The sequence below is a fragment of the Camarhynchus parvulus genome, chromosome 12 (assembly GCF_901933205.1).
Source record: "Camarhynchus parvulus chromosome 12, STF_HiC, whole genome shotgun sequence".
Classification (NCBI taxonomy): domain Eukaryota; kingdom Metazoa; phylum Chordata; class Aves; order Passeriformes; family Thraupidae; genus Camarhynchus; species Camarhynchus parvulus.
In genome coordinates this window covers 9502353-9521564 of record NC_044582.1, presented here as the reverse complement: position 1 = coordinate 9521564, position 19212 = coordinate 9502353, and the positions used below count along the sequence as shown (strand labels likewise).

Below are 19212 nucleotides of genomic sequence, written 5' to 3'. Positions count from 1 at the left end.
TAGGCATCCCAGGAGTCCCAGCAGGCCCCAGGCATGAAAGGCACGAATGAAGCCATGGCAATGTGTCACCCTCCCAGCTCCCACAGGACTCAGGCTGCACGTGACCAGCCTGGGGCGAGTTAACACCTAAACCTCCCAGAGAGGGCCCTGGGGAGAAAGCTCCCACCTGAAGGACTCAATACTGAGTTTTCAAGACAAAAGCCATCTCTTCCACTGCGAAGGCACTGGCTCCTCCAGAGATCACAGGGCACCAGCCCAAACCCTGGGCTACTGGCTCCCCTTGACACACAGCCCATCACAGCGAGCAGAGCAGACCCAGAGCCACCAGCACCAGCCTCTCCATAGCTTAGAATTTGCTATTTATTCTGTAAATCCAGATTATTTACCTCTTAATGATGCTGCTCAGCTCAACAGGGCAGCATAAACCTTCTTTCCTGAGCTTCCCTCAGCTTCTGCCCACATATGCAACCAGCCCAAGACAACCCCAACATGAACGCCAAAGTCTTGTCCCACCACCCTCACCGTCCTGCCCACTTGGGACATGGAGCAATGATCAGGCAAAGTCTTTGCCAGTGGCCAGGGGCTCAAAGCCTTGCTGCCTGACAACAGGAAAGGGGAACCACCCCATTTCCAGGGAAAAAAGGCAGGGAGGGGGTAACAGGCCTTCACCAGGGACATGTCAGGGAGGAAATATCAGCTCCCAGGGCTGCAGCACAGCTGGAGATCAGCTGGATCCCTCCTCCCCTCTCAGCTCCAGGAAAAATAGCTGTTTCCTTCCTGGTCCCTAAACAGCACAGCAGCAAGAGAGGAGCTGCCTGAGGACTAGGCAGGGGCTTTGGCCTTGCAAACAGAGGGGCCAGTGGCAGGAAAAGCCCACAGAGTGGGGGCTGTAGAGGGGCATACCCTAAGGGGGGATCTGTTTCAGGGTACTCCCCCTGCTCAGCTCCCCTCCCAGCAGCCCCACACACAGATCCAGCACCAGTCAAGCCCTGTTTCAGCAGGGCTGCCTGCAAAGGCACAATGGCTCATGTCTGGATTTACCTTTCCATCAGACTCCAGGACAGTCTGCACCCCCATCTCAGCCTCCCACTCATTCAGCTCCAACCACGTAAGTGCACCAGCCACTATTTCCATGGCATGAGAGCCAAAAGCCATTTCCTGCAGCAAGGGGACTATAACAGGAACAAAATCCACTGCACATTCACCTCCACACAGGGAGAAGGACAACAGCGATGGCAGGCGGGTTCAGCTTCACCCATTTAACATCAGCTTTGATCTCTTCCTACCCATCAGTCCTCTTTTTACTGCAGCTCTGGGCTGTCCTGGTGTTTTATCTCCATGGACAAATCACACCAGGCTGCCCAGGAGGAGCTGATAAGCAATAAACAATCAGGGTCTAAATATCGCAGGGCACAGTGACATTAAATATTAAGAGCCAGCACAGGCAGTAGGACTGGGCATGCAGAGTCTCTTACAGATTCAATGACAAAATCTTGCATTACCTGATGGACTCCATGAGAATGAAACCCATGTCATCAGGAGAAGACAGAAAGTTACAGTCACACTTTTTTTAAACCTTTTCTGATCAACAGCTCCACTATCAACATGCTATGATCAAAACTCCAGGTGCTGCCTTTCCTCATAGAACAGTCCCTGCTCCAAATACAAACACTTTCAAGATTAGAGAAAAAATCCTCCAACATTCCATGGCCAGTGATCCTGGTGATAACGGCCAGCTAAGCCTGGCTTCACACTGAGCACACCAGAGTGCCTGCAAATATTTTGCTTGAAATAGATTTAGACCCTCTCAATCATCCAGCTTGAACTCTTGATGCTAAATTCCCTGATCTTCCTTTTTGGTTCACGTTTTAAAATTTCATTCCCATGCTCTAAACTTCTGGTCCTCCTACACCATTTCCAATGCACATCCCTGGCTGCACTAGACCCTTCTATACATTTCCAAAAAGCCAAGGGAAAGCTATGGAGCCATGGCTCCCCACCATGCAGAACCCAGAGCAAAGAAAACCACTTGTCTGCTGTGGGCTCCCTGTTCAAAACCAGGATGGAAATTAGACCCTTCAGTCTGTGCATCAGAGCAGTTTCGAAGGAGAGATTGAGAAGATTTAAATATAGAGATTGCTTTCCCCAAGGATGCTGCTGAAGATATTTAAGAGCTCAGGTTTTACACAGCGTGGATTTCCTTTGGAACCACTGCAGAACTCCCTGCCCTGCTTCTGCAGGCAGCAATTCCTTCTGCAGGCTCCCAGGGAGCACAGGGTCCTGCTGGCCAACACAGAGCCCATCACTGACCACGGCGTGGTGTGGCCACATTTTACCCAGGGGGGCAAAATGGGGTGCAGAGGGGCTGGAGCCCACCCTGAGCTTTCCAGGTGTGATAGTACTCAGCCATAAATCATTGTGACCTCAGCTCTTGCAGGTCCATGCAATGGGAAATGAAGAGCCTGGCTGTCTCCTTAACAGATTCCTCCTGGGAATGCAGGGCTGCCCCCTGAAAGCTCGGATTTTGCTAAGACCAGACCAAGCCACATGCCACATTCAAAACTAAGTTCTCAGAAGATCTTCAAGGAACACCTACCACCCTCTCCACCGTTCCCAGTGCTTACAAAGGATGTCAAGTGGAGCTGCTACCCACCAGGACTTGCCAGCACCTTGGCCATGGAGCATTCCCACCCAGGAATGCAGCTGACACTTGGCAGCCTGAAGAGAGCTGGGCCAGGGTCAAGAATAGCTGGATCTTACCAGCCTGGTGCTGGAGGGAACAGAGATGGGGACAGGCAGAAGCATAAACAGCTTTATCCCAAGATGCAACCCTGGCAGACACCCATCACATGCCTGTGTATCTGTAAAGGGAGGCCAAGGGGTGGGAAATGATGTTAATTAAAGTTTTAATTACTGTAACCAAACGAGTAGTATAATTACTTTATTCTCACAGAGACTTCAAACTGATTAAGGACCACGTGCACAATCTTTGGGTTGATGCGGTTTTTAATTAAATGTGCCGTTGAAGATGGTGAGGGGTGTGCAGGACCATGGCTCAGCCCTTCCTGCACCTCCAGGGACCTCATGTGAGCAGGGAGCCCAGGCTGGCAGAGGCACATGGGTCAGCAGCAGCCAGTGCCAAAGGCAGCTGCTCTGGGAAAGACTGAAGCTGCGGGGTGCACACTGGTGTCTTGCAGGAATAGCTCCTCTCCTATACATCAGCCCTCAGCTTCACATTCCCCCAAAACATCTACCTTTACAAACACTTCCAAAACAGCCCCACATGGGCACTGAAAATATTAATAAAGTGGTGCTGCCAACTGGAGGGAATGATTAAAAAACAATTTTGCGAAGGTATCCTTTTCAAATAATAATAATAATACTAAAAGACAAAGCAGTAGAAATTAAATTCCCAGTCCCCTACCTCAAATAAATAGTATCAGAATTTGAAATGAGACATAATTACCCCGGCAAGGTTAAAGCCGCTAATGCACACGGAATACAGAATCACCATCCATCATAATCATATCTCATATCGCAGCCATTATTTATAATTAGGAGGCACAGTTTAAAAAACACATAAAGACGCCCATGCAATGCAGTAATTCTTCTGTTATTGCTCCTGGAGGGCCAATCCTGCTCCGATTTGTGGAGTCCAGGATCAAGCAAAAGTAATTCCCTAAAAGTCATTCCCAAAAATCTCCTCTCATGGAAGGGGAACCCACTTTAGCCCTCCCACAAGCCATGCTGGCAGCAGCAGGGCACAGTCAGGCTGCACTGGGTTCCTCCCAGCCATTTCAAACCCAAGTGAGCTCACAAAGCATCCAGACATGAATTTACAATGTTTTTCCGAAATGTCAGTGCAGGAAGAGTGGAGCTGAGCAGACAGTAGAGCCACAGCCTGGCTCAGCAAGGCAGGGACAGGCATGCCTGCTGGGCTCTGCCTGGGCTTTCTCCTCAGCTGAGTGGTTGGGGCTTTTTTACCTATTTTCAAAACCACAGAACGAGTTATAGCAAGAGCTGGGAAAACCAAAAGCCAACCCCAGAGCTGCTGAAAGCTGCCCTCCTTTGAAGCGTGGGCTTTGCAGTCTGCCCCCATGCCCCAGTGAAATATTAACAAGCTTCCGGTGAAGCAGGAGGAAATTACGCTTAATATATTCTGGGGAAGTCCGCAGACAGCAGTGCCTGAGCAGCAGAGCCTGGCTCTAGAGGGACCTGCCTCCAAATCCCCTCTCCTGCCAGCAAGGAGGAGCAGGCAGCCTGCAGCCCTGCAGGGACGTGCAGCAGCTCCTTCGCACACACAGGCACTGAGCAAAGCCTGACACAGAAAAGCACAAAGCCCTGGCTCAGAAAAGCACAAACCCCATGGCCATGGTGGGGTATGAGCTGGTTCTGAGCCCCAGGAGTCTGGGAGAAGTGGATTTACACCCTTTAATGACAAAATAGAAAGCAACAGTGCTTGGAGATGGTGTCCTGGGGACATAAAGCCGTGATGGCAGAGGTGACAGCAAAAGCCCAGGTATAAGACCACAGGAATGAAAGATGTGTAACATATGTGTGTAAATCTAAGGTACAGTGTGATTGTGGATGGAAAAGCAAGCTGGGATAAGGACAGGGAAGAGCTGAGGCACAAATCTCAGGCTCAAGCAGCCCCAAGAAGGAGCTCAACCCTCAGCAAGCCAAAGCCAGCTCGCCCCACCAGTCTCATGACTCTTACTCACAGCAGAGCTGCACTTTCTCAGAAGCTTCATTAAGCTGTAAAATAAGAAAAAAATAAAAAGGAAGGGAAAAAAAAAAAAAGAGCCAGCTTGCAGATGCACATACAAACACATATTCCCCCCCAGAATCCAGGAAACACTTTTCAAATTAAAGTTGCCATAAAGAGAGCAAAACCTCAGCAAAGTTTTCAGCCCAGGTCCCATTACTGGGAGTCCTGTGCTCCTGCAGCACAAGAGGATAACAGGCACAGGGAGTAGTTGGAAGGAGGGCACCACCAGAAAGAGTGGCTCTGTGCAGAGCAGCATTGCCCCACTGCCACCATGAAATGGGGGGAATAAGCCTTTTTGGGGTTCAGACATTGTGCCCTCCTGGCCATCAGCTCTCTGGGGCAGGTTGTGTTCTTGCATGGTGAGTACCAGCCTATGCACCTCACCATGAGTAAGGATTGACCTTTAAGGCTGCACACGGGGGACATAGGGCACCTCTTGGGCCTGCCCTGAGCATTTTCCAGCTCCTCCTCTATTTCAGACAGTCAGTGTATCACTCAGCACACCAGGACCTGCAGGCTTACAGGAATCCATAAGTTTGGGGAAGGCCTGAGAGGGGATACTCCCCACAAGACTATGGAGGAGGAATACTGCAAAGTCAAAGGGGAGTGGGTCATCCCCCTACAGCCAGTGCTTCCCCAAGCCCTGAAATGGTCACCAGCAGGTCACCAGGCTCTGTCTGGCATCCTGCAGCCATTTCAGCCCTGAGAGCACACACCAGAAGGACTTTTAACATCAGCAGAGGCTGAGTTTACCGTAAGCAAAAGAAACAGAGAGAGGAGGAGGTGCTTTGCAGGCTTGGGCAGAGGATCACTATTTGCCCGTCCAAGTGCTGAAAACTAATCCCCCTTTCCCCCTTTTTATCCCATTGAAAACTTGACAGAACCTCCTAGCGCTTTGCAGTTGAAATTGGCAGGTCTTAAATTAATTGACTGCAATTTTACACAACAACATGTTTAGCTGTGAGCTGGCCCGCAGCCCGCTTGGCTCGCCACCGCTCCCCAGACACTTTTCAAGCAACCTCCAAAACTTCATAACACATCGAAGGCAAGGCGAGCAGGCTGCCAACGTGACCCTCTCCCTGCCAAAAGCCAGCCCTGCCTCCCCTCGCCCCCACCCCGACCCTGCTCAGCTCCTCCGGTGTTTTCCCCCACTCTCGTTAATGGCTCGTTAAATTATTCTTGTCATCTCCGAGGATTTCTGCTCCTCCAAATGCTGAGGAGCACGGGGCGGGCTGGGTTACAGGCCCGCTGCTTTGCCATGGAAACGGCAGCCATGGGACCGATGCACGCAACAGGAGTGAGAAAAGTCAGGGTGGTTTTTTTTCATTTCAATCCACCCTGACGCATTCCTGTTCTCTTTCTGCTTAACACCCCGAAGGACAAAACCCAAAGCAAAAGATGGTGATGCAGTGGCAGGTTTGTGATGTCCCCATCCAGGACTGAGCACTTGGGGTAATGCAATAAATACACAACCCCAGCGCACAGGAACAAGAAGAGCCTGCAACCCACCCAAAAAAGCACCATGCTCCTCTCAGGAGAGTCTGGGTGGGCACCATGTTCCATGTGCAGCCTGCCTGCAACCAAGCCCCCAGAACTGAGGGCTGGTCCTGGCTCTCCAAGCCTTTCTGCCTGCTCCCACGAGACTCTGCTGCCGCTGCTGCCTCGGCCATGCAGCCAGTGATGAGTCAGCCCCAGCTCCCAGCCCCAGCGTGATCCCATCCCCAGTGCCGGGCGTCTTTCCAGGGCATGGCCACAGCAGGAAAGACGCGCTCTGACCGCGCTGCTGGGCCCAGAGCTGCAGGAGGAGAGGGGAGGATTGCTCCGGCTCTGCCTTGGGTCGAGCAGCTGATGCTCTGCGAAAGCCAAACTGGGGGTGGGTTGTTTGTGTGATTTCATTGCTTGAACAAACAGAAACATCCTGTATGTGATTAAGAGCCTTTATGAAAAACACACCAGCACGGAGCCCCACAGCTGGGACCAAAGGTATGGCTGTGGCTGGAAGGCAGCACGCAGCAGGGTTCGGCTTCTCCGGGGCGAGCGGAGCTCCCTGGCAGGTTCACACAGCCACAGCACCCCTGGGATGCTTCAGAGCATGCACAGAAACAGACATCCCCACTAGGAAATCACCTCCCCCATAACATGTCAGTTTTGCCAGGCCAACTCCCCAAGCTCTAGGGAGCAAGAGGCACAGCAGGGTTACTGACAGCCCACAAGCCGCAGGCGATGGCTGCTCCGGGAGAGGCAGCCAAGGCTCTAACATCACTCTGAAGCTTTCATTCTTTCCTTTATCACCTTCTGCCCCAGGATATCAAAGTACTCCACACATTGCTCCTCCTTTTGGCTGCAGGCATCACCACCCACGGCTGGCACAGAGCAGAACTGGGAAATGTAGGCAGGAGGAGGGAACTGACCACAATCCACCAGCACCTCCCTTCCCCCCGCCCCGCCCCAAAAAAGGGAGAACTCCAGCTCCTGCCAAAAACCAGGACTTGCCTGGACTTGTGCAGCCATCACCTCCACAGCCCCTGCCCTCCACTCCAACAGAGCTGCCTCGAGGGAGCCACGCCAGGAAAACACATGCTTTTGTTTAAGGAGCACAGGCTGAGCAGGAAAAAAAAGCACTTAAACGTTACACACTCACACACCAAAAAAAAAAAAAAAGAAGAAAAGAAAATTGAAGTTTTGTAGTTGTTTCTCTTTGGCAAGGTTCAAAATAGGGTAAGGCTTTTGTTTTGCTGGGAGGCTTTAAAAAAAAGTGTATTTTATGCAAACCATTCTTGAAACATTCTTGACATTTATTACCAGAAACTTTTCCTCCAATTAATTGCCTCTGTACAACTATCATTTTCCTGATGAAAAACAACACCAGAAACTCGCAAGCTATTTAAAAAACGTTCACTCTCTGTTTCTCCCTGGTCTTGAGCATAAACAGAATTTGGGAGGTTAGAGGGGTCAAAAACAACAATTTTGACTCAACAGTCTTGACCCGTGCAAGCTGCCATCCATGGCAGGGACACTGAGGGCAAGACTTGGAGCTCAGTAGATACTGCAAAAATACCTCTGGTCCTCAGGTATGAGGTGTCACCTCTGGCTCAACTCAGAAATGCACCGTGGGCCAAGTCTCAGCTGAAAAATCATGTACTTGAAGATCTGGGCTGGGTTTCTAGCCAAGGCTTTCACAGCACAGTGGTGAGGGTGCTCACACAAGTGTGACAGTGCATGGAAGGGGGAACCAAAGCCAAGCAGAGGTGAGTGGGATTCTTCCATCCCAGGAGGGAGGCAACAACAGCCACCCAGGCAGATAAGGTCTGGGGGAGTACCAGAGCTGTTTGGATGCTCTTTACCACTTTCATTTACAAATAAAGCCCAGTCTCCTTTCAGTATCCCAGGTGGGCAGGCCATGGGGAAGGAGAACCTCAACTGCATGAGGTCTGGAAGGATGAGGCTGCAGAAGGGAAGGCAAGTTGTGATGCTGGACTCCATGAAGGGCAGGACACAGATGGGCTCCATCTCTGGGGTAAGTGGCCAAAGAGCAGGGGGACATGCTCAAGGCACACCAAGCAGCACATCCAGGAGGGAACACAGGTGGTGGGTGCCAACCCAGGCTGTGCCAGCCCTGCCACAGCCTCCAGCCAGAAATGCTGATGCTGCCATACAACTGAGTTACCACAATTTAAGGAGCATACCTGCAGATGGGCAGCAGCTTCACATGGCATGCCTGTAGCCACCATGGTGAACCACACTCTGAAGCTTGAGCAAGCACATTTACCCCTCCCCATTCCCTGCTCCTCCATCTCCTTGCCAAAGGCAGAAACTTTTTGCCCTCTTTTAAAATAAGAAGCCACTGGAGGAAGAAGCCACAGCTCACACATCCTGCATTGAAGCTGACTCATCCCCCTGGGAGAGCCCAGGAATCTCATTCCCAGGTTAAGTGCTCCAGCCACAGGTTCACACTTTCCCACCAGCAGATTCGAGGAGGGAAGGAGAGGCAGGAAGAAAACCCCCAGCTGAGACAGGGAGTGTTTATCTCACCTACTGGAAACACATCTTTAATTTTGAGCGTTGAGTGTAAAAACAAGATCCCTTGAGGCTCATAAACATACCAGAAAGAGAAGGAGACCAACACAGTAATCCTGGAGAATTGAGTTTGGGAAGTTCCCATCCCTCACACAGGGTGGGGATCAGCTGGCAGGAGCCATGCATGCAAGGTGCAGTTTTCAGAGGTTTGGGTCTTTTTAAAGGGCTTTACTTAGTTTTTAAATAAACCATCACAAGCATCACCCTCCCCCAGGAAAGCAGGGCTGGTGGCAGTAAGCCCAACCTGACCCAGTGTTTCCATCCAGGGGGCAGAGGCTGCTCCCCTCCCTCTGCCAAGGAAGCTGCCAGTACTAGATGCCTCCAAGGTCCCACATCCCAGCATCCTCACCAGGGATGCTGAGCATTTCTGTGTGGCTGTCACCAAGACACCCACTTTCCTTAGCTAATTACAGATGCAGTCACCCTGGCCAAGACACAAACCTATTTCTGGAAACTTTCAAAGAAAAATAAATACATATGTAGAAACAGAGAGACACACATGCGTGGACACATCAAACTGCATCATATTTTCCTCCATTAATTTTTTTCAGTTGCATTCTGCTCAACAACTACCAATTAATTTTTGACCACTGTCAACGGAAAGCAAAAAGTCAGGGGAACCAGAGAACAGCCAGGCACTGACCCAGCCTCCAAGATCAGCAGGACTGCAAACTGCCCTACAGACCTCAAGCTTGCCCACAAGCAGCTCTGCTGAGTCCAAAATCCATCCTCCGAAGGATTTGGCTGTGTTTCAGTAAAAATTTAGTTTTAAGTCCTGCTTGGGAGGAGCATCAGCAGTGACATGAGTTTGGTGGAGCTCGGGTTTCGATTGGGGTTGCTGCTGGGAGGATGCAAAAGGAACTGGGAGGACTGAAGGTGGGAAAAGCCCTGCTGGATACATATGTATACTGTGTCCTTCAAGGTGAGAAACTTAACATGGGCTTCTCCAAGGAAGTGACATTGGCGCGTCTCCAGCTCCCTCCTCCCTGAGCTCCACTGAAGAATGCCACACCAAAATCTCATGTACATTTCACATTGTCCCTTCACACCACACCAAAACTCATTAAATTTCACATGTCTTACACCACACCAAATCTCACACATTTCACATTGTCCCTTCACACCACACCAAAATCTCACGTACATTTCACATTGTCCCTTCACACCACACCAAAATCTCATGTACATTTCACATTGTCCCTTCACATCACACCAAAATCTCACGTACATTTCACATTGTCCCTTCACCTATCACTAGTCCAGCTCCCATTCCCACAGCTCCAGAGGTCCATCATGTCCAGCCAGGACTACAAGTTGTCCCTAAAAAGGCAAGGAAACCCCTTACCTTGGGAACTGCCTGCCCATGGAGCAGCATTACCCACGTTAAGCCTCCAGCTACAGCAGCACCAGGTTTGCTCTGCGGATGCTGGCACATAATTAAGATCTACAGGGCTCTGTCAATCAAGAGGAGAAAGAAACAGCAGGGAACCCTCTCCTGGGACACAGTAGAAGCCCACACATTGCTGGTGCCAGGATGCCCAAGGGATGCTGGTGGGATGGCACAAATCCAATCCACCCCTGGAGCAAGCAGCCAGTCTCTCCACCCTCCAAACTGCCTCTTCTCACTTGCTTTTATGAACTGTAAACCCTCTAAAGCCAAGCCTGTGCTCTCCCAGTGCAGCATAATTCCTTATTCTTGTTCTAAAGAGAACAGCCTCTTAACAGCCCATGGGATACCCAGGGTGGCCCTGGAGGGAAGAGCCAGCACTGCATGCACAGGAGATGGGGTGCTACAGGGTTTGAGGCTTCAATCTGGCCCTCTAAGGAGGCGGGGAGGGCTGGGGGGACAAAAAAACCTTTCCAGGGCTCCAGACACAGAAAGGAGAAGTCCAAGGAAAGCAGAGGCTACAGAGGACAAGTCCCCTCCTGCTCCAAAACATTCTCATCAACCCTTCCCTCCAGGCCAAACCACAGAGCTTGAACCCACCAGCTCCCAGCCCAGACTGCAGCAGCATCAGGCAGCAGCATGGGAAAGCTGCGCCACAAGAGCACACACAGCCTGGAGAGCAGCGGGACAACCCCCCTCTTTTACCCTGGAGCACCAACCTTTCCCAGCCTATTCCCAAGGAGGGAGTGCCCAGCAGGGTGGAGCAGCATCCCCACTACTCCAGAGCCACGCACAGCCACGCTAGCGCACAAATTGCTTCATTAAATGTCATCGCATTAAGCCAGTTTCATGAATTTAACATTGTCCCCGGACTATTGTTTGCCTGAAAATTAAATTATGGCAACATTTGTTGTTTCAACGAGTCTGTCTGTCAGGGATAGGGCTGGAGGAGGAGATGCAGGCAGAGGCAGGGGATTCAGCTTCAGCAGCCGGGCTCCTGTGGACATGTGTCTTCAGTGAAGATGGACAACACAGCCACAGCTTCCTTCATGGGGGTGGGAGAAGGGAAGAATCAAGCCCACATGTTGTTCCAACAAAAGCCAACCATGCCAGATGTGGAGACACGAGCCAAGCTGCCTGGAAAGGGAAACTATCTCTGTTTTGTGCAAATAAAGGCTCTGATCAGCTCCAGCAGCCACTGGCCAGCACAGAAAAGCATCACCCCATATCTCTCAAGGCACCATGGACCCCGGCTACCTCCACACAAGGAGCTCAGGTTGGCAGTCCAGGGCTTTTTGATCTTTCCAGATTACAAAGCTTTGCCGCATACAGGAACACTCCGAGAAATTTCTCATTTATTCTTCCTTTTCCCTAGAGCAGCTCCTCTCTGCAGTATCAGAAACAAAGGTGACAACCTTTCGCTTTGTAAAGAAAACCACCAAATGAAGCGGACTATAAATAGCACCCAAAACTGACCTGCATCCCCAGCCAAGGGGAATGAAATGAAGACAAGTGAACGAACAGCTTCAAGGTCAGAGAGACTTTTTTATTTCCCCTTCATTCAAGGACTGGTAATTTTTATCCATGCAGGAGAGCAATCCAAAATACATCATTAGGGTTGTAGCTAATAAAAACCACGCCGGCTTTTTTCAGCCTGGTGTTGTTTCCTTTGCCCATACAGGGATTATGGTGGGAGGGAGCTGCTTCCCCCAGCACCTGCCCTACCAGCAGAACCCCTCCTTGCATCCCAGGGCTGAGCACCCCGGTCATGCCAGATCTGTCCCAGCACAAAGCTACAAACGATGCTGCCCTCAAGAGCACAAAGCGTGGACAAATTAAAGCACTATCACATTATCCTGCCTTTCTCTGCCAGACTGTAGGGATGCTCCCCACTACTTCAGCCCATTCTCCGTCTGCAGAGAGCTGGCTTGTCACACAGCACTGCCTCTCTTCCCTCTCTCCAGCTGCTAAATGGCATTAAAAGAACTAAGCATCCATTAAATAAAACTTTCCCACTTGCTTCCCATGTAGACAATTGCTCTCACTGCCACGGGGAGGTTTCGTGCTGGCAGCTGGTCCATGGGTACACAAAGAGCAGGGAGGTGCCAGGATCAGCTCTGGTAGCACAGGTCACCCAGAGAAAGAACCAGAGAGAAATGGGGACACTGTCCCAGAGGTCTGCACCCTCACCACCACACAGCATCCACCTCAGCTCCTCTATTCCTATTTCACCTCACAATGCCAACCCCATGGGGCACCTTTCTGCTGCCTTCCCCATCATCACCAGCCTGCCATTAGCACCCTTTCTCCTGTTCCACTTCAGGAAAGCCTGTAATTAATTAACCAGGGCAGGGGACAAGAGACCAAACAGCAGCTCTTCCAAGCAGCCTGGGACTGACACCATCCCCACCTGGGCTTGGAGACAAATGACCACCCATGTATCAAAGTCTCAGAGATGGATTACAGGATCCAGCAGCCACTAAGGGGCAGCTGGAGTCCACATCCTGCATCCCCAAGTGCCATACCACACCTCCACCTTGCTCTCTATCTGTGATGGATTTTCCTCCCAGCCCAGAAGGAAAAAGCAGGGAGGTCAGCTCATGGGGATGTCTGACCTTCCCCACGGTCATGTCTCTACCTGAGGCAGGGCTGAACATGCAGAGACCCAGACAACACTGGAGCTGCCCGAGTTCCTGCTAAGCACACATCCTCCCTCCTGCAGCAGGCCAGGGGCTGAGGGCAAATTCCTCAGGCACCATTAAATCTGGGTTAATGGGCCTGCACAAAGGGGAAGCAGGACACCAGCACTGCCCCTTCTCACCAGGCATACCGACAGTCCCTGCCTCCCACACCGCTGCCTTCCCGAGGAGCCAAGCCATCCTCCCTTGCTGCCTTTGGTGGGAGGTAGGGGCCATTCTCCCACCTGAAAAGCCAAAATTAGCCAGTGTTTGTGAAAGTTAGCCAGTGAATAGGCACAATGGCTCCAACAGGAGGGATCCAACAGAGCTGGGCCCTCCCAGCTCATTTCCATTTTAATGGAGTGGCTTTTCCCCCTGCCCCTCCCTTTGGGGCCACCACAGTGGTCCCCAGCAGGAGGCACAGTCCAAAGCAAGAGTCGTGCTCCCGCTCTTCCCAGCAGAATAGAGGTCACAGACAGGGGCCACAGCCCTGCGTTCAGCAGCAGAGAGGTGCACAAGAAAATGCTCAGCAGCTTCACGCTTCAGCAACCACACCAACCAGCTAGGAGGGAAAACCCACTGGTCACTGCTGGCACGGCATGTCCCCAGCCAGCCAACACACCCCTTTTCCTAATAACAGCGCCCAGTGAGTGTGACCCAAACATTTATGGGGCTCAGCACCCCCATCAATGACCCCAAATATCGCTCATGTGCCTTGTTCTCCCAGCACTGCAAAGCCATGGCCACCAATGCCTTACACAGCCCTGCAACAACAGGGGCAGGAGCAGCAAGGCACACAGTCACAAACCCTCAGGCTCTTGCTTTTCCCTTTCCCAGCCTTATTTCCACAATACTCCCAGGGTGGCAGCCCCTGCCAGGGCACAGGATGGTCTGCAGGGACCAGCTGTGAAGGCAATGCTGCCATGTTTGGCTGGCACCTGCCAGCTCCTGAGCATACCCTGCAGGGCAGCACTGACTTGTCCCAAGGGGCTGCCAAGCAGCATTTTGCCCCCAAACCCCTTCACAAAGCAATTACAGAAGCCAGGTTTCACCTAGTAGCCCTTTGGAAGACACAGGGTCTTTGGGATCCACCTCCATCCCCCAGCCTCCTGCAGCTTTCACCAAGCGCTGCTGCCCAAAAGTCACCTTGCCTGACAGGGGTGAAGTGCAGCAGCCACTGTGCTGCCGTGGGGGCTGATGGATGGGGGCGAGGCACAGGAGTGGGGGTGAGGCACAGGAGTGTGCTGATGGATGGGGGTGAGGCACAGGAGTGTGCTGAAGGACAGGGGTGAGGCACAGGAGGCACACGGCTGCCTGCGGGCGCCCGGCGCCAGGCACAGGCGAGGAGACGTGCACCGTCAGCACTTTCGGCAGCAAAGGTTGGAGCAGGGCTGGCTGCTGCTGCTGCTGCCTCCCGGCTGGCCAGGAGCCAGAATCCCAGGCCTCACTCACCTGCTGGCTTTGCACTGAGAGCGGAGCAGATGGGGAGAAAGAAGAGAGAGTTGTGGCTTGTGAGTCAAAGAGCCTGGGGGCACGGAGGGTGGGGGGAGCAGGCTTCGAGGGCAGCGAGTCCCCTGACATCTCCTCTCCTTTCCCAAGGCTGTATGAGGATGCTGGAGCATCCCTTGGAGTGCCAGGAGCCTGGCAATGTTCATCCCCATCCATCCTGCACGAGGCAGGAGCAGGAACCCCAGCGGCATTCCCCTCCAGGAGTCACCCCAGGACGAAGCTGGCAGCTGCCTGGAGCCACGGCCCCGCAGCCCCGGCAGATCCCAGAGGCCAGCGGTTCACGATGAATTTCTAATTGTTTCCTCCAACAATGAGACATCCTGTTCAGAGCCGGGCGGCGCAACAAAGCCCAACGCCGGCGAGCGGGGCCCCTTCCTGCAGAGCAGCAACGGGGCGATGCCGAGCGCTCCCTGCCGCGAGCAAGGGGACAACGGGAAGGCTCCGCCGCCCCCTCCCCACCACCCCATCCACTTAACACGCCTGCTCTCCAGCCTCCACCTTGATTAAAACAGCTTAACGACTCCAGCGAGAGCTCTCGAGGGGGCGGGGAGCCGCCAAGAGGTATTTGATGGATTCACTTTGGCAACCGTCGGCTACCTTGTCATGCGAATAAAATTATTGCCATTGATTGGGGAGAGGCGTGGGCGCATGCTCCGAGGCGCGCAGCTCCCTCACGGGGCCCAGCGCCGGCGCCCACGGGGGCTGTAAGCGTGTGGGGAGGGGGCTGTGGGTCTCCAGAGCATGGCATGGGGATGGAGCAGGAGATGGGGTGGGGATGGAGCAGGAGAGGGCATAGGGAAGAGGCAGGGGGAACAAAAGGCCCTTGTGCCGGGCAGCCAGCTGGGAAGAGGCAGCAGCGCGGGCAGGAGAGCATTTCCAGGGGCTGCACAGGGGTCGATGCCTGGGGGAATCCCCAAGGGTCACCGGCTGACACTGCCGGGGCCAGGGCAGGGTTCATGCCCCAAATGCGTCCTGTGTCCCCCCACACACAGCCCAAGAGCACAGCCAGGCAAGGCACAGGCAGTAAGCAGGGTAGCCAGCAGCAGGGTCACGAGGCGGGCCAAGCCCTGCCGCGCACGCCGGGAGCCGGATTTCACGCGCGAGACACAAAGGGCCCCTTTTCAGCCAGAGCTGCTTCCCCTGAGCACCAAGCAGAGGGTGATGCCAAAGGATCTGTGGGGACAGGGATGGGCAGGGAGCCTGATGGCTTCTTCTCTCAGCTCATATGGACCATGATCAGGTCATGCATCACACCCAGGAGGCCAACACATGGGGGCTTTGGTGATAGAAGGGAGCCAGCAGGCAACAGGGAAATCCCAAAAAGGCCCTGGTCAGCAAGTCCCTCTCCCACAGCACCTATTTTCTGTCCAGACACACCAAGGGTTGTGAACACACTGAGGTATCCTTAATGCAAAGCTTTTAGAGAATTCAAGGGGGGTGTATCCATAGGCTGCCAAATCTGCTCCCCCAAAGCACCATCATCTGCCTGCCCACAGGACAGGGAGCTACAGGGGAGCCCCTCAACCCTCTCCAGGCCACAAGAGGAGCACCATGTCCTGCTGTTAGGGATAGGGATAACCCACTTAGTGTGAAGAGTTTCTTGTTAGTAGTATTATTAGTATTATTATTATCAAAGAAGTGAAATCAAAGCAGCCAGACACAGGCCCAGTTCAGCTGCGCTTTCTGTGGGAGAGAATAAACAAGCCGTGGCAAGCGCAAGCCCCAAGGGGGGAGCAGATTCCCAAGGGAGACACGATGCACTCGTGCCCAAGGCCAGCCAGTTCCAGGACAGAACAGGGAGCTACAGGGATTGCAGTGGTGACAGGGGAGAGAGATAATCCTCGAAAATGAGAGCTCAGCTGGCTGGAAGGGATGTGCAGTCCGAGGCTACCCTGGCTGGGATGCACTGGCTGCACTGTCCTGTAACCACACCTGCCTTAGGGATCTCCAGTGCCTGGATCCCCCCAGGTGCTGGGTATCTCCTGTAGGGCTGTGGCAGGAGGCAGAGCTCACAGCCTCCTTGTTCTGCAGCAGCCAGGGACAGCTGTGGGAAGGGAGCCGTAGCTGCTTTGAGAGAGGAATTCAGCTCATCCCCCCAAAAATAACCAGACAGCACCCAAAACTGGGTCAACCCACAAGGGCTACACTGAGCTCAGCAGAGCCCCAAGGCAGTGCCGTGTTTGCATAACAAGGAGCAGATGGCAGTGAAGGAGGGCAGCCGGGTCTGTGCTGCGCCTCCCCGAATGTCCCACTGCTCCAGCTCCCAGCCCAGCACAGGGCAGTCACTGGGAGGGGGTTGCACCACCTTCAGCACACCCCCTTCAGTATCACCCTTCTTCCCTCTCTCCACACAACACTTCAAGCACACCCAACATCAAGTCTTTGGCATACCCAGCTCAAGAGCTGACATGGGTGCAGTGTCAAACGTGCCTTTCCAGCACATTACTGAGCACTCCCATTGCAATCATACACACAGCTTCCCATCCACCCAAAAAATACAAAAGACAGCCTGGGAAAATTATAACTGCCCAATAAAAACATTGCCAATTGAGGACAGGTGGTTTCCAGGAAAAACCCAAGCATTAGGACACAGGCTTCATTTCTCTTTCAAAAACATCCCCTGATATTCCTGCTGCTGCATGCTCATAGTTCACATCCCCATGCCACTTCCCCATCCACAGCACTCTCAGACTGTAGGGTGCAAGGCCAGGTCCCTGCCAGGTCAGGAGTGCCAAGGAAGTGGTTCAGTGCCAGCTCCAGCAGCGTTGGAACCCATCCCTGCATTGTTCACCTGGGCATGGCTGGAATTCCCCGAGTGCCCCAGTCCCATGACTGCTGGCACGGAGGACAGAGAGCACGTGGGACCAAGGGCTTTCCAAGCCTGGCCTCTCCACATAACTTGGGATCAGCCAAAGATAATTGCCTGCCCAGTAATGCTGCAGGACAAGCTGAGACTGGGCTGCCATGGGTCCTGCTGCTGCAACTCACTCAGTATCCCAGGGATTGTGACCTCCATCCCCCCTGGTGCCTCCACATCCCAGCCCACAGACAGTTTTGCAAATCTGACATTGCCTGCAAGATCCTTCCACACCCCCCCCAAAGTTGGGTCTCCCTGCAGCTGTGGTGGCAGCAGGTGCTGCCCAGCACACCGCCCTCCCGACAGCAACTGTTGGTGGCAGGGCTGGGGACAGGCTGCAGGGCAGCCACAGGCTCGCGTGGCTTTTTGGGGGGACAAAGGGAGGCTCTGTCTGCACGCAACAGTCTGGACAAATGCTGGGCATGGGAGCTGCCATCCAAGGAAAAGCCAGACGCAGCAGTGACTCTGGCCTGACCTTACCCCGGCCCAGATGGCGGGATCGGTGCCCCTCAGCAGAGCAGCATCCATTACAGGGCTCCTGGGGGTGGGGAGGGAGGCCCCCAGCTGTCAGTGCAGCCCTTCCTCTCCCAGAGGAGATGCCAGGGCTTCTGCAAAGGGTGGGGGGGACAGCAGGCTGCACCAAGCCTAGGGTGGGTGTTTGCCAAGGGGACGGTGGGAAGCACCAACAGTTTAAAAGCAGAGGGATTGCAACCACTGCTGAAGGTTGCACCCTCCCACACACATCCTCCTCTCTGCCTGGAGGAGCCACCTTGGCTACACTCCGCTGAATCCCTGCCAGGTATCACATCCGCTGGCCGGGGACACGCTGGTTCCACTCAAAGCCAGGTCAGCAGCCCCTCCTCAGCCCCACTCCAGCCCCGGCAGCCAGGCAGCAGGATCAGGTAGCTGCTGAGGCAGCGCTTTGCCAGGCAGCCCCTGCCGCAGGAAGGAGGGCTGGGCTGCCCACCTCAAGGTCACTGCAGGGACAAGGAGAGCACCTCGTGGTGCAGGACTTGGAGCCTGCAAAGTGCTCCCAGGCTACCATTAGAGAGCTCTGCAACACCAGGGGATCTGGGGGCTGCAGGCAGGATAAGCCTATAAACCTACCCAGCATTCCAGCACTGAGAGCCACCTCTGGAGTCTCATCAGCTCCATATCCTCATGCCCTGCAGGGCCAGAGAGCCACACCAGCTCTTTGGGGCACCAAGTTCAAAACTAGGAAAAACAAAGCTTGAGAAGCCCTGCAGGGAGGGAGGACACTCAAACCACACCTGGGCAACAAGTTCTAGTTTGCAGTCGTGGCTGCAGCATGCAGCCCACACACCAACCAGGCACCCACATAGTTGACCCCTTCCAAATGGCTCTGAAGGTGCAAAGACCAGGGGAAAAATTAAAAAAGAAAAGAAAGAAGAGAAAGAAGAGAAAGAAGAGAAAGAAGAGAAAGAAGAGAAAGAAGAGAAAGAAGAGAAAGAAGAGAAAGAAGAGAAAGAAGAGAAAGAAGAGAAATCCAATTTGCCATCTAAAAACCAACCACCAGCCCTTCTAGGTAACTGTGGAACTAGAGGTGTAACACTGTCCCTGTGGCTTTTTGAACCCTCCTCCTACATGCTCCTCCCTTCCCATCTCCATCTAAAAGCTCCCATCTGGAGCCCAGAGCAGGAGAAGCCTGCAGCAACCCGACACCAGTCCCTCTGGATCCCTCATTGATCCGGAAGGGAGGACGAGCTGCCTCCATCCCGACAGCCCTGCTGCTGCCCTGCACCCTCCAAGGACTGCAGAAAGACAAGCAGAAGGTGTGGGGCTAGAGAGGACCTCTCCATCATGCCCCCCACCCCAACATGTGCTGCCTATGCCCCAAAAACGCTGCTAATAGTCAGAGGCACAGGCGGGTCTGTCAGGGGTCATGGGGGAACAGGGGCAAGTAGGACATATGGGG

At 53.4% G+C, this 19212-nt stretch overlaps 1 protein-coding gene across 1 annotated transcript in view; it reads right to left on the bottom strand.

Annotated features, from left to right (window-relative positions):
• The window catches only part of PLXNA1 (plexin A1), a 114160-nt gene that overhangs the window by 74857 nt on the left and 20091 nt on the right, over positions 1 to 19212 (bottom strand).